The sequence below is a fragment of the Apium graveolens genome, chromosome 7, assembly GCF_009905375.1.
Source record: "Apium graveolens cultivar Ventura chromosome 7, ASM990537v1, whole genome shotgun sequence".
NCBI classification, from domain to species: domain Eukaryota; kingdom Viridiplantae; phylum Streptophyta; class Magnoliopsida; order Apiales; family Apiaceae; genus Apium; species Apium graveolens.
In genome coordinates, this window is record NC_133653.1 from 242381901 (window position 1) to 242397622 (window position 15722).

The window sequence follows — 15722 nt, forward strand, 5'->3', positions numbered from 1 at the left end:
AATTGGCGACAGTTTGACAATGAAAAGTTCAAGGAGTGTTATAATGAACACAAGAAAGACAGGCTCCTTTAGAAAGAGAAACATTAAATCAAGAAAGCGTGTGTCTTCTGCAAATAGTTATATTTCTAAACTTAAAACTATAAAGAACAAAAGGGTTACTCAAGAAAGTTGTGAGGGGGAAATGAGGTACATACTGCTAGCAAGAAAGCTCCATGGAGTAGAAAAAACAAAACAAGATGGCCAAAAAGTTCTATATGATAGAATATAACAAATTTATACAATATAATTCTCACAAATAGAGATAAGAATTGAAATCATCGTATTCACTTATCGAGATTAAACTGAAAGCGAAAGCGTACCTGAATCCATTAGGCGATGATTGTGACGGTAGTTGATTCATAAATATGTTACTGATTATTGTATTCTTCAACCAATTTTGAATAGTTTTCTCTGATAGGTAGAAAAGAAACTATATAGAGTACTTGATATATTTAAGAAAATAACTCATATTTTTTATATTCTCACATAATTAAATCTCTCATTATAATTTAATTGGGTCTAGTATTGGGTATTTACTTATCAGGTGCATATAATAAATTAAAATCTATTTGGGTTCTTAATTTGACCACATAATTTAATACAATAAAATAAATAGCTAAATATAATTAATACAAATAAATATGTAGCCCACATAAATTATTATTATTATTAAAATAATAATAACAATTATATAGAATCAATTATATAAGTCTTTTGTGCGCAACTTTATGCTATTTATTGTACTTAGATTTTACAAAAACAATTCGGCCCGTCTACTATATATGCATGAGATTTTGACGGCATTCGTCACAAACTTTACGTGACTAAACCTTTCGTGGTCACCACACAAATATATTCAACGACATGAATCAAAACATGGTTAAGTGACATAGAAATTACATACTATATGATCTACATAATATTTATTTCCAACTAGTCCTTAGTCAATCGCTAATGAGACTGATTCCAATTTTTTCAACTCAACGTTAAACCATAATAAAAAAATTGAACAAATGTATAGTGGCATTTAACTAACTAAAATTCCATCGATTGTATTTTGCAGAACATAAACAACTAAATGTTTGTTACATAAAACACCAATATACAAACTCCCACTAAACCAAAGTATCACATAAGGTAACACCCATATGAGCAGTATGCTCGTGAAAGACCTAAGATGTTAACGCCTTAGTGAACGGATCCGCAATCATGGAGTTATATCCTAATGTGTTCTATCAAAAAATTTCCACTTTGAATCTTTTCTTTAACAACTAGAAACTTTATATCTATTTATTTTACTTATGTAGTGCTCCTATTGTTGTTTGATACTCCACTGTTGATTCATTATCACATAATATTAATGGTCCTTCTATTAGTATTTGTGCCCCAGAGACAACAGTATGATGTTTTAGTTTAAGACATTTAGATTATTAATATTTATGTTCTACCGATTATTCTTTTTATTATTTATTAATTCTTAATTTACTGCGATATAAATGTTAAATTAATAAATGTCCTTGGAATATGATATAAATTATATACCTCTAAGTACGTGACTTAGAAATGAGATTATGAGAATAGTATCAATATTCCTAAAGGTCCCTGTCAAGTATTATTGAGGAACAATAATAATGCATTAAGACTGGTGTGTTTGTTGACTGATGATCACATCTTATTGATCATAGGTATAGTGATACTATAGTAAAAAAACACAGGAATATGTAAATGTACATGGTGCTGGACAGACCCGATGTGAGATTCTACATGTCTGTTGTGTCATAAATAATTCTTGCAGTGATAATGATGTAATGGTCCTTAGACCTAAGTCATTATATTTCTTGTTAGTCCCTTAATCAATATAGCAAGAATTACAGAAGGGGGGTTGAATGGAATTCTTGAACCTTTTTCTTAAGATAAAAATGTTCAAACTCGAATACAAATATAAGTGTTTTGATTAGCACAATGCGGAATAAAAACTTAAGTGAATCAAAACATAAGTAATTAAAAACAAGAGTCTTTAAAAACTTTCTGGTGGATTTAAACAATTCCACCAGAGATATATAATATATCGAGAGAACTCTGTGTGCAAGAATGCTCACAGCTGCTTACAAATTTGAACTACTGAGAATACAGAGAAATGCTAATAATTCTGCTTACAAATGTTTCTCACTTTTTGTATCTCATATCTTAGTTTCTATTTGCTACTTCTTGGTTTATATATTACCAAGATTACAAAGTCAAAAGATAGAATCATTATAAAAACTATCGGGTCTAATGCTTTGTTACTTTGTTCTCTATTACCCGGTTAATAGGCTTCCTCATTCCATTTGCATACATCCCGACGCATGTGACTAGTTGTCACTGTCAAATGATGTTTGAATTCTTTATCCGTTGAGTACATGATCATCCGTTGACTTTAGGATCATCCGTTGATGGCTTCATTCATCCGTCGACTGCTATATAAAACATCCGTTGATAGCCATTTGATCATCCGTCGATGGCTTTGTTAATCATCCGTTGGTAGCTATTTTGGCACTTGACTTCAATTCATTTATGCAGAATTACAAGACATCATCTATGTACAATTAATCAACCTATTCTGCATATCTAGTTAAAGTCAACATGACATATATGCTACTACAGAATCTATACAAAGGTGTATGCAGAAATGTGCTACAAACTCATTATTACATAAGCTACTCACTCGATGGATAATAAGTCATCATCCGTCGGGACTATAATGAGTTATCCGTCGGGACTATAATTCTTATCCGTCAAGTGATACATTATTTCACTAAGTAAAATCTACTTAGGTGTTTTGTTTATGAAATCATCAAGTACACAACATATGCACAACAATCTCCTCCAAATTATGTCTACTAGAATTGTAGCCATAAATTAAGAGATACTTGATGATAACAAAACATCCTAAACATACAGCTTTAAAGAAAAGTAGATAATACTGAAAGTGCTTCAATTAATCAAAATGTGCAAAGTTTAGCTCACAGTCATTTTCAAGATGCTCCTCTATGTTAGATGAAGACCCCAATAGGATCATATATTTAACACTCCCCCTCACTCGAAAGCCCATTTATGGGTCGAAGAGTGGAACACCGGCGCCCATCTTTGGGGCATTAATTGCCTTTAGTGTCCACATTAAATTGTGAGAATGTTGTGGGTGGCTGGGAATCGAACCTTAGTTCTCCCACCAGCCTAAGCTCTGATACCATGTTGAGTAACCAGCTCATCTAGATCATGAATAAAAATTCGAGGGATCGAATCTAACCTTTAAAAATAATTCGGAGACAACGATCAGAGATCCTTAGCAGTTGCTCCTCAAGTGTGAAGCACTCCACCGGTATCCACCAAGAAAACGATGTTAAGGAGGAGAAAGGAGGTGGAGAGAATTGGGTTTTCCAAACTTTTTGGATTTTCGGGTTCGATGTGGGTTAGAATAAAATAGGGTCTATAATAGTGTATTTATAGGCAAAATTTTCAGCTGAAATTTTCCCATAAATATTATTATTATCCCATTTATTATTCTTATTAATAATTAAAACACCTTTTAATTATTAATCCTTTTTCTAAACACTTTAGAAATAATTCTCTCTCTTGATTTAATTTCCAAAAATTAAATCCTTTAATTAATAATATTAAGAACTTTTCTTAATTAATTTATAATCAATTAAATCTCATTTAATCAATTATTAAATTTTCCAATTAATTATTTATTTCATAAATAAATAATTATCAGCAATTATTAATTAATTCCTCCACCATTAAATCATTCTTCTTTTATGGCGTGACCCTGTAGGTTCAATATTAAGCCGGTAGTAGAAATAAATAATAATAAAACTATTTTATCATTATTTATATAAATTCTCTAATTTATTAAATATGATTAATTAATTAATCACATTTATTCTACATCGTGAGGGATACTTCTCAGCATATCGCGACTATCCGGATAAAATGAATTCACTGCTTAGAATACCAAGAACCTATTCAGTGAATAGTTACCGTACAATAAACTCCTTCTACCCTACAATGTTCCGATTAAATACAAGGCATGGATCTCGTGTCAAGCCTATCTAATTCAATCACTTGCTTACCATTTACTATGCGTAGTTCTATGCAAATTAGAAACTCCTTTTCAATTTCATTCACTCTGGCCAGAGATTCCTGAACTAGCATAAGTGGATCAACCTTGAACATTCGCTTCCTTCACTGGAAGGGGTAGATCCTTTATTGATCATACACTATCTTCGTGTACAAATTCCTATACCCAGAAGAGCCCTAATAATTGTCCCTGGAGACTAAGAACTAAACCAAAGCATAGTTCAGTGTACACAAGATGACTATGATGACCTCAAGTCTAAGGATACTTGTACAACTATCACTATGTGAACAACTGCTGACACGTGAGTGAACTCCATCAGTTGTTCAGCTGTGCGAGTCATGTTCAGTGAACTTATTCCATAATAAGCACCTACATACTAGCTATAGTGTCACCACACAAATATCTATGAGAACAGACATCCTTCATAATGAAGCAAGCATAGTATGTACCGATCTTTGCGGATTATTAATTACCAGTTAGTAATCCTATGACCAGGAACTATTTAAGTTTAGAGTTATCATCTTTTTAGGTCTCACTATTATGATCTTATCATAATCCATAAAAAGCTTTACTCTAAACTATGGTATATCTTATTTAAACACTTAAATAGATAAATCCCGTAATAAAAACAAAACAAGTCTTTATTAATATCAATGAAATCAAAACAGATTACATAAAAGTTATTCCTAAATCCTAATACATAATTGGACTTAGGACATATTCCTTTAATTTTGAATGTTGATCTGGTATCCACAAGGGTTATAGATCGTCTGGGTATTTTTTTTCATAATTTTATGATGTATAGATTTTTTATTATGAATTTTTGAAGTTATTGTAATTAAATTTCGTAATTAAATAAATCATATATATATATTGTTTATAAGTATGTATATATATCTGTACAACATCTGTATGTGGTCTGCTGTTTTTAAAGTTGATTGCACGGAGAAAGAAGCTGACAGGCACGCTGTTCGAGAAGCTGTACGGCGGCTGCAGAAAAAGAAAAAAAAATAGGGGTGTAACGCATTCCGGGAATGCGTTACACACCTGTGGCGCATTCAAGGAATGCGTTACACCCTTTAATGGCTTAAAAGGGGTGTAACACATCACCGGAATGCGTTACAGGGATTGTAACGCGTTCCTGTAATGCGTTACAGCCCGTCTGTTGATTTTAAAATTGATTTTCTGGGAGTTTCGTAACTCTATTTTAGGCGTGCAATATACCGTTGGATTCGTTTTTTTGAGACGGATCTAATGGAGTGATCAATTTTAGTTTATATAAAAGTTTTGAACTGTTTATATTTCCATGAAGTGTTTTAAAGCTGTTTTTGACTGTTTTTAATTGCTTTTAAATGCTTCATGTGATACATAGAGATGTATAATGGTTAGACTAATGTGCTAGATGATATAACATGCCTACCTTGATGTTTATTCATGTTGATATATATGATATATGCTTAGTTTATCATGCGATGATAGATTTAGGTGAACTTAAATGAACATAAGACGTTTGTTAGACAACCTAGTATAGTGAAATTGTTTCATAACCTTAATAACAATATTATGAATACAATCATGAGATTCTTGTGTTTGTGAAACACGTAATTGAATATGAATTTTCGATATGAGAGAAAGGATGATTCTGTCAACAACAGATTTCTATCTGTAAGAAAGGGTTATTAAGTGACGCCTCTTGACAATGCTCCACCCGATCTGGGAATCATCTGATTATTGATTATTGATTTGAAATATTTAATTTAAAAGGAAGAATTTCTTTATAATATGATTGTGATTGTAACGTAATATAATCCCTCTAAAATTAAATAATATCACGTAGTAATTGGCCAATGACACAACGGGCTTGTGTTGGTCATAGCCTTCCAACATGGTAGAAAGTAGTTCTTATTTTTGAATCATTGTCGTTTTGTGCCACAGCCGAGGGCTTTGATTTCGAAATAAGAAATACTTATCTATTACATAGTGATGTGTACATTGAATAAGAATCTAAAGGTCGTTACGTGCCACAGCCGTGGGCCTTTGGGGACTGATTCAATTGTACGGAATGTTGGGTTAGACTTGACTTAGAATATTGAGTTTGTCGTGCCACAGCCGTGACTCAATTATTCAAGAGGCTAAAGTTTGATGAAACACAAGTCTGAAGCCTTTGAAAAGTTCAAAGAGTATAAGTATGAAGTGGAGAAACAAACCAAACATAGTATTATAATTCTTCGATTAGATCGAGGTGGTGAATACTTGAATGGAGAGTTTCTGGATTATCTCAAAGTAAATGGTATAGTCTCCCAGTGGACTCCTCCAGATTAGTATCTGAAAGGAGATATCGAACTTTGTTAGACATAGTTCGGTCCATGATGAGCTATGCAAATCTTCCAGTATTCCTATGGGGTTATGCATTGGAAACCTCAGCATATTTACTGAATAAGGTGCCTTCCAAAATCTGTTCCTCAAACTTCGTATGAGATATGGAAAGAAAGGAAACCGAGTCTTAAACACGTTAAGATTTGGGGATGTCCAGCTTATGTCAAGAAAGTTGACCCAGATAAGATGGAATATCGATCCGTAAAATATGGTTTTATGGGATATCCTAAAGAGACTTTAGGGTATTACTTTTACACCGATCATCGGGTGTTTGTCTCCAGACATGCTACCTTCTTGGAAAAGGAGTTTATCCTTGAAGGAAACAGTGGGAGCAAAATTAAACTTTATGAAGTTCAAGAAGCACAAACCACTACGGATCAAGTGGAAATACCTGTTCTGACTAAACAACCTTTTGTGGAACAGCCTATTCATAGATCAGGGAGAGTGTCTCGCCAACCTGAGAGGTATTATGGCCTTGTCATTGAGAATGACAATGAGTTGTCAATCATTGATGATGACGACCCTGTGACCTATAATGAGGCTATGAGTAGTGTTGACTCAGAAAAATGGCATAGTGCCATGAAATCCAGAATGGAATCTATGTATACGGTATACAAAAGATAGATAATAGCAGATGGCCAGGTGGAGACCTATAAGGCCAGGCTTGTGGCAAAAGGATTCAAACAAAGGCAATGGATTGACTTTGATGAAACCTTTTACCTGTAGCCCTGTTAAAATCAGTTCGGATTTTGCTTGCGATTGCTGCTTACTACGACTTTGAAATCTGGCAAATGGCCAGATGGTTTTCTTTCCAAGAGAAATGAAAACCTAGTGTGTAAGCTGCTGCGAACCATATGTGGTTCAATGCAAGCTTCTCGAAAGATGGAACATTCGTTTTGATGAGACAATCAAAGAGTTTGATTTTATCAAAAACAAAGATGAACCATGGGTCTACAAAAGGGTTAGTGGGAGCGCGGTAACATTTCTTGTATTGTATTGAAATAGAGTTGACACACATAACAACATAGCAGACCCACTCACAAAGCTACTTTATGAAAGTCACTTTGATCGTCATAAAGACAAGATGGGTATTAGATACCAGAGTGATTGGCTTTAGTACAAGTGGGAGATTGAAAGGAATATGTCCTAAGTCCAATCATGTATTAGGATTTAGGAATAACTTTTATGTAATCTGTTTTGATTTCATTGATATTAATAAAGACTTGTTTTGTTTTTATTACGGGATTTATCTATTTAAGTGTTTAAATAAGATATACCATAGTTTAGAGTAAAGCTTTTTATGGATTATGATGAGATCATAATAGTGAGACCTAAAAAGATGATAACTCTAAACTTAAATAGTTCCTGGTCATAGGATTACTAACTGGTAATTAATAATCCGCAAAGATCGGTACATACTATGCTTCCTTCATTATAAAGGATGTCTATTCTCATAGACATTTGTGTGGTGACACTATAGCTAGTATGTAGGTGCTTATTATGGAATAAGTTCACTGAACATGACTCGCACAGCTGAACAACTGATGGAGTTCACTCACGTGTCAGCAGTTGTTCACATAGTGATAGTTGTACAAGTATCCTTAGACTTGAGGTCATCATAGTCATCTTGTGTACACTGAACTATGCTTTGGTTTAGTTCTTAGTCTCTAGGGACAATTATTAGGGCTCTTCTGGGTATAGGAATTTATACACGAAGATAGTGTATGATCAATAAAGGATCTACCCCTTCCAGTGAAGGAAGCGAATGTTCAAGGCTGATCCACTTATGCTAGTTCAGGAATCTCTGGCCAGAGTGAATGAAATTAGAAAGGAGTTTCTAATTTGCATAGAACTACGCATAGTAAATGGTAAGCAAGTGATTGAATTAGATAGGCTTGACATGAGATCCATGCCTTGTATTTAATCGGAACATTGTAGGGTAGAAGGAGTTTATTGTACGGTAACTATTCACTGAATAGGTTCTTGGTATTCTAAGCAATGAATTCATATTATCCGGATAGTCGCGATATGCTGAGAAGTATCCCTCACGATGTAGAATAAATATGATTAATTAATTAATCATATTTAATAAATTAGAGAATTTATATAAATAATGATAAAATAGTTTTATTATTATTTATTTCTACTACCGGCTTAATATTGAACCTACAGGGTCACACCATAAAAGGAGAATGATTTAATGGTGGAGAAATTAATTAATAATGGCTGATAATTATTTATTTATGAAATAAATAATTAATTGGCAAATTTAATAATTGATTAAATGAGATTTAATTGATTATAAATTAATTAAGAAAAGTTCTTAATATTATTAATTAAAGGATTTAATTTTTGGAAATTAAATCAAGAGAGAGAATTATTTCTAAAGTGTTTAGAAAAAGGATTAATAATTAAAAGGTATTTTAATTATTAATAAGAATAATAAATGGGATAATAATAATATTTATGGGAAAATTTCAGCTGAAAATTTTGCCTATAAATACACTATTATAGACCCTATTTTATTCTAACCCACATCGAACCCGAAAACCCAAAAAGTTTGGAAAACCCAATTCTCTCCACCTCCTTCCTCCTCCTTAACATCGTTTTCTTGGTGGATACCGGTGGAGTGCTTCACACTTGAGGAGCAACTGCTAAGGATCTCCGATCGTTGTCTCCGAATTATTTTTAAAGGTTAGATTCGATCCCTCTAATTTTTATTCATGATCTGTATGCTTTTATTTGGATTTTATATGTGTAAAAGTGTTTTGCCATGCCCCCGCTGCGTTTAAAATCCAACACTCTAGCCTGAGTAGATTTATCTAGTTCCTTGAAGGTCTGGATCTTCTTCCAAGCTTTCTGTTATTTTCATCAATCTGATTTTGGAGCTGCCTGTGGAATTCCAGTTCATCAGATTCTGAGAGATTTAGCTTTTCTTGCATTTCCAAGAGAATCTCATTGCTGGAGATGCTCAATTGGTCTTCTAATCTGAAGAATCTTCTCACACCTTTGTCATCCATGAACTCCATCAGCCAGTAGGGCCTTAGATGCACTCTTCTCCCTGTGTATGGGATGATAAGAGACTTTGGGAGTGCATCTTTAGCTCTAACACTCCTTAGTTCTTCAATCTTCTTCAATACTAGTTTTCTTGCAGTGACATTGAACCCAAAGTTCTTCTTGAAGGATGAATAAACTTTAATCAAAACAGCTTGGCTCTCTTGAAGAATTCTGTGAAGTGGCCACTGAATCTCCTTTCCTCTTTTGTACTTGAACACTAACCTTTCAGGTAGGTTTCTGTATGCATCAATTCCCCTCACTTCATCTAGTTCATCCAGATAGAGGTTTAGATCAGAAAATTCTTTGATGTCACACAAGTGCAAGTAGTCTCCCTTATTGACTTTGGGCTGAGCTTTGACTACAGATTTGGATTTGAGGGGTGACAGTTTCACTTTCTTGACTGCCCTTGACTTTGTCCTTTTTGGCTTGCTAAGGATTTGTAGACTGAAGTCAGGAATTGGTATGTTGTCCCATTCTATTGGCTCATCCTTGGGCACAATAGGTTCACCATGAATGTTCCTGTAGGGATCCATTACCCTTATATCTTCAAATACCACAGAGGGCTTTGATGCTTGACTTGTAGCTGGTGTGGGTTCCTTAGGAAATTGATCTCCCAATTCTTTGTCAACAATATCCAATTTCCTTTTTGTTCTTTGTCAACAAGAATTACAGAAGGGGGGTTGAATGGAATTCTTGAACCTTTTTCTTAAGATAAAAATGTTCAAACTCGAATACAAATATAAGTGTTTTGATTAGCACAATGCAGAATAAAAACTTAAGTGAATCAAAACATAAGTAATTAAAAATAAGAGTCTTTAAAAACTTTCTGGTGGATTTTAACAATTCCACCAGAGATATATAATATATCGAGAGAACTCTGTGTGCAAGAATGCTCACAGCTGCTTACAAATTTGAACTACTGAGAATACAGAGAAATGCTAATAATTCTGCTTACAAATATTTCTCACTTTTTGTATCTCAGATCTTAGTTTCTATTTGCTACTTCTTGGTTTATATATTACCAAGATTACAAAGTCAAAAGATAGAATCATTATAAAAGCTATCGGGTCTAATGCTTTGTTACTTTGTTCTCTATTACCCGGTTAATAGGCTTCCTCATTCCATTTGCATACATCCCGACGCATGTGGCAAGTTGTCACTGTCAACTGATGTTTGAATTCTTTATCCGTTGAGTACATGATCATCCATCGACTTTAGGATCATCCGTTGATGGCTTCATTGATCATCCGTCGACTGCTATATAAAACATCCGTTGATAGCCATTTGATCATCCGTCGATGGCTTTGTTAATCATCCATCGGTAGATATTTTGGCACTTGACTTCAATTCATTTATGCAGAATTATAAGACATCATCTATGTATAATTAATCAACCTATTCTGCATATCTAGTTAAAGTCAACATGACTTATATGCTACTACAGAATCTATACAAAGGTGTATGCAGAAATGTGCTACAGACTCATTATTACATAAGCTACTCACTCGATGAATAATAAGTCATCATCCGTCGGGACTATAATGAGTTATCCGTCGGGACTATAATTCTTATCCGTCGATTGCTACATTATTTCACTAAGTAAAATCTACTTAGGTGTTTTGTTTATGAAATCATCAAGTACACAACATATGCACAACATTTCTATACGAGAATTAATAAACATTGATCTCATTAAAGTTATTCTTGACCGGGTAGTGATAAAAGTGGACATTGATTATATTATGAATCGTATGAGAAATATGAATGATTAAGATGAGATTTAACCTTCCTATTTTAGGAATGATATTATTGGCCTCTTGTGTGAGATAGACTATGAAATGCGTGGCCACGCTCAAATGTTGATTTGATATGATAGTCTACTCATTGATCAAGGAAACTTGGATTAAACTATGATGAGGATGACACATTACATGCCTTTAGTTTAATCTATAATATTTGGTTAAAGAGATTATATTACAGTGTACATTATTCCCGAAAGGTTTAATCGATCACCGATTCAATTATTATTACTTGGGTAACAATGATGTATTACTAGATGCCGCTCATTGTTTACGATTTTAAATTAGATTGAAAATTCGTTGCCAACGTAGTAATCACCTATAGGGTCACACACAAAGAATGCTTAAAAGATTATTTAATTTAAATTGGATTTAAATTAAATTAAAGTAGTTCGAATTATTTATAATATTAATTAAGTATGACTTGATTAATTAGATAAGTAATGATATTCGAATTTACTAATATCAATTATGAAATTCAGTTATTAAATAATTAAGTGTCACTTAATTATTATACAAATAGAAATTTCGAATTAATAATAACTCCTAATTAGTTAATAGTTATAATTCTTTTTCTACTCTCTATATAATATCTCTTGTGTGGCTGATTTTGGTGTACAAGACTTTTACTAAACCCTAGCCACCAAGATAGAAGATAGAGAGAGCAAGAAGAAACGAGTTTGTGCTAGTACACTTCCAACCCTTGAGTTCAAGCATTCGTGTGGATACCGATAGAGCGTAGAACGCGAGAGCGGGATGTGTGGTGATTGAACAATCTTTGGACCTCCATTATTCAACCAATTTGTAAAGCTTCTTAAGGTAAACAATATGATCTACGAATTAAATATTTGTTTTTCGCATGGATCCTGTGGTGGGTTTCGAAAATTCTGGTTTTTCACGTTTTTAATTAATGTTTCCATTACGTTTATGTGCTCGAAACCCTCCACCTTCAACACCATCAAGGATACGCAAACCAGTGATAAAGTTTCACAACCATAATGTTTGATTGGATGCCATAAAATATGCTATATATTCCGTAACCATGATGGATGAAGCTATGAGAGTCTGTTCGACATACCTTCATGAAATCGTTCCACCAACCAGTAGATAAACATAGCCCAAAGTAGATGTTCTTCCATCTTTGCATCCTTCGAAGCCAGAATCTAAAAATCCAATAATTTTCAAGATGATATAATTTTCTGCATGTGAGCATATAGTGTTTTGTTTTCTTCAAATACCGCAAGACTCATTTCACTGGTTTCCATTGCTCCATTCCAATATTACTCAAAGATCTTCCCAACATTCCAACAATGAATGTTATGTCTGGACGAGTATAAACTTGAGCATACATTAGTCTTCCCAATGCCAAGGCATATGGTATCCATTGTGTTTCCCTTATCCCAAGTTCATTCTTGTGACACAGTTTGATAATAAACTTGTCTCCCTTAGGCACGGGTGTATCCATTGGTGCACAATCTTTCATGCCATATCTTTCCAGTATATTTTTGATATAGCTCTTTTGTTATAATTTGAGAATATTGTTAGGTCCTTAATACAACTATAGAGGGGTGAATACAGTTTGTGCTGATAAATCGATATAAGTACTCAACAGGATAAACAGTTTTGTATAGATTAATAAAAATTGATTGCGAGTTAATCTCTCAAATGATGAACGGATACCCTTGAGAGCTGCTAGGTTACACAAAAGATATATCAATACATGACACATAAAGTGTTAACCTAATATGTGCTTATATACTGCATATCTACACAATCAAATAAAGAATCCTATTTTATTACAATAAGGAATCATAAAACATATCCTTATTTTGATTTCTACACGAAGTACAGTGCTTTACCAACTTGAATTCTGCAAACCCTTTCCTTCTTTGATATCTCCTGAATTTCAGCTGAAGTGACTAAATACTTATGTCAATTACTAATCAGCAAATGCTGATGACAAATGGTGATGATGTCACCTTCTGCTAAACTCTGATATTAAATACTGATAATAAACTCTGATAGTTTTTAAGCTGATATCATCAATTTCTTCTAACAATCTCCCCCAACTTGTGTATTATGAAATATGGATAAGTTTTAAATTGATGATGTCAAGACTATCTAAATGCAGAAATTCAAACTAATAATCTTTCTTATAGTCAGTGCTTCCAAACTTTATCTTCAGTCTTGAACTTCAGTACAGCCAGTAGCTTCATCAAGGAATTTCTTGAATATTTGACCTTCAAGAACATTTACATACATTTCCATTCTCTGTCTGATATCCTTAAGCTCTTTTGTAGATTCATCATTCTGATAAACAGCAGCTCTGAGGTCATGTAGATTTAATTCTCCAAGTGCTAAATCATCTAGTTCCTGAAATTCAATTTGCTTTCCATCAGGATTGAAAGTAAGAACTTCTCTTCCTAAATATTTAACCACTTTGACTCATCTAGTAGGCATATCAACAGTATGTCCAGATTCATGAATGTATTTTGGAATATAATTGGACTTGTATGTCATTCCTCTCTCTAATAACCCAAATTTTTGGGACTTTATAAAACATTCGATGAATATTAACCCTGACGATCGGGGAAAACTTTTTATCCCACACTATGTTATGCATGGAAAATTTAATTTCCAAGTCGATATTGTGATTATACGTATCAAATGAGCTCGCCTTTAGTTTTCGAAGAAAACGAACTTTGTAGAAATACCTTATCTTACAAACCATCAAGAAATACGAGAGTCACATTACAATCACGAATCTAGAATTCTATAAATTAAAATCCAAGTACAAGGTTTCGAAGCATAAAGGACTTATAGAAAGGATTAACCCCGAGAATCGCTTATGAAGATTTATTACGAAAATGAATAAGCGACCAAGTGAATACGTAAGTGAATAAATAAAACGTATCAAGCCATGAAAAATAATTAGTAATAATTTAACCGCGGATTGGAAATCAAATAGTAACCAATTAAAGACCATAGTAACCTAGCTAAGGCAAATAGTAACCAAGAATAGTAGTTGTAGTACTTGGCTAGTAAACTAACTTTAAAAATTAGCCATGCTAGAAGATATGTACTAAGATTTTCATATCTAGGATTATATACACAAGCAAGCCAACACTTATTCAAGAAGCAAACTAGCAAGAAAAGCAAAAACTCTCTCCCCCCTCACCAAAAGCTTCCATTCGGCCCTTGAAAAAACCAAGAACACAAAACTCAAACTTCAACGTCTAGCCATGGATAAATGCTATAATTAATTTCCAATCTTCCTACATATCAAACTAAGGTAAGATAAATTTTTTATAGCATTTAATTGAGGTTTGGATGGCTAAATAAATCCATGAAAGTGATGATGAATAGTGCCAAATAGTAACATTTCTTGATTTTTCATGGAAAGATTTAGGATTCTTAAGCACACCCAATCCTCACCAAGAATCATCCATCAAGAAGAACACCTACCAAGCTACCAATAAAGGTATAAATCTTTAAACAAACTTTTTTTAAGGTTTAAGGTTCAAGAAATGTATGGGTCTTGGTTATTAACCTAGTTTTGATGGTAGTTATATTGATTTCTTGAAAGTTAGTTAGTTAGATGCTAAGGTTGATGTTGTGGCCTCAAGAACTTGATGTTCTTAAGAGTATTAAATGTTAATATGATGGTATTATTATTGTTGGTTATTGATTATTATTTTAGAGAGAAAATGATACTCGAATCACGAGCGTAACGTCGATAAAATGAACGAATCATAACCTTAAGTTTTATGCAGAAATACAGAAAGTATAAACTGTGATTTCTTGAAACATAAGACCTGAAAATGATAGGGCTTACTTTAAGGATCGTTTAGTCGCTTGAATCACTTGATTTCGATTTACATTTCAAAAGTTAGGTCCGTTTTAGTGAAAACGATTTACGCGATAAAAACTGCTACGAATCACGAACTTTGGAAGTATAAATGATCGACTTAAAGTATTTAAAAATTATAATATTTTTACAGATAGTAATAAATGGAATATATTAAATTCCATAAAAGTTTCAAGTGAAAATATGGATTTCTCAATTTTATAAAAATATCGGAGCCGAGATCGCGCGAGTAGAAATTCTTAAAAATCGCGAGTGGAGCCGAGTGACAAAAGTAAAAGAGATTAATGACATAAAGGATTACGAAAAGAAAACGAAGTTAGCGAGTACTCATACTCTATTAAAATGACGAGATTAAAGCAAGTCATGTAAATAGATACTAAGTATTGCGTATATACCAAATGACGATAAATATGATTAGAATCTAACGAAACGATAAATGTTCTTGATTTTAGATTTCCGGTTG